This window comes from Pteropus alecto, unplaced genomic scaffold, assembly GCF_000325575.1.
Source record: "Pteropus alecto unplaced genomic scaffold, ASM32557v1 scaffold48, whole genome shotgun sequence".
Classification (NCBI taxonomy): Eukaryota; Metazoa; Chordata; class Mammalia; order Chiroptera; family Pteropodidae; genus Pteropus; species Pteropus alecto.
The window spans coordinates 2087160-2088247 of record NW_006442110.1 but is presented as its reverse complement, the minus strand read 5'-3'; positions in this window follow the sequence as shown (position 1 = coordinate 2088247).

The following is a 1088-nucleotide window of genomic DNA, read 5'->3' as shown; positions in this document are numbered from 1 at the left end:
AAAGGGAGGGGTGCGGGGCGGGGAGGAGGGGTGGAGGAGGGAGAGGAGTCAGGGAGGAAGGGCACTCCGGCTTCGAGGGAGGGTGCTCGCGAGCGCCAAGGGAGGAGCCGGGGGAAAGGTGGGGCGCGGGGCGGGGTGGGTGAGGACTTGGGGGAACGAGAAGGGGCGTGTTCGGGGAGCGGAGCCACTGCGTGCGGGGCCGTCTTTGAATGGCCAGTGCCCGCGGGAGTGTGCGCCGCGCTCGCGTCGTGGGATCCAGTCTCCCCGTCGGTTCGTGGGGTCGGTCCGGCGAACTGCGGCCCCGCCCCGCTCTCCACCCCGATCCCACCCAGATCCACTCTGACCCACACTCCCTGGCCCCCAGGTCCCGAGGACCTGATCTGAGACCCGCCGCGGGAGCCGGGTGCCTCGGGGCCGTAAAGAGAGAGGTCGAAAGAGGCAGGGCTGGGCCTCTGTGCCTACCACTAATGGGCCCTTCCAAGTAGAAAGTGGGGATGTGGGGGTTTTGACTCAGGTCCCCAGGAGAAGGCAGGGCTGGAGAGGAGTCGCTGGGAGAAGGGCTGGGCGGAGACCGAGGGCGGGGTCCAGGGGGCTGCCAGGAGGGGGAGTTCTTTGCTCAGGCCCCCCTACAGCGCTGGAAAGCTCCCCCAGTCAGGTGTGCAGGGGTGCCCTTGGCCCTCAGGTCCCGCTCCTGGCTGTCCCTGGCCGAGGTTACCGTGTTTCTCCCGCCTTGCCACCTGGGCACCTCGACTTCATCTGAGAGCTCCCCACATCCCGTCCTGAGCCAAAGTGCCGGCTGGTTACTGCAGGCACCCTCTCCCTAATCTCTCCCTCCAATCTGCTCTGGGTTCCAGCTTCCTCTCTCCCACCCCCTTTGGGGGAAAGGACGATTCTGTCAACCAAAGTGCAGCCTTATCAGCAGTGGTTGGAATCCAGAGCTGGGGGTTGGGGGTGGACGGCCTTTGGAGCACAGAGCAAGGAGCCCTTCCACGCCTCATCACAAGGAGGGGCTATGGGGACGGAGAAGCATGGCGCTCGGCAGGGGCGCCATCAAATTTGTTCATGTTTAGGACAGGAGGAGAAACAGG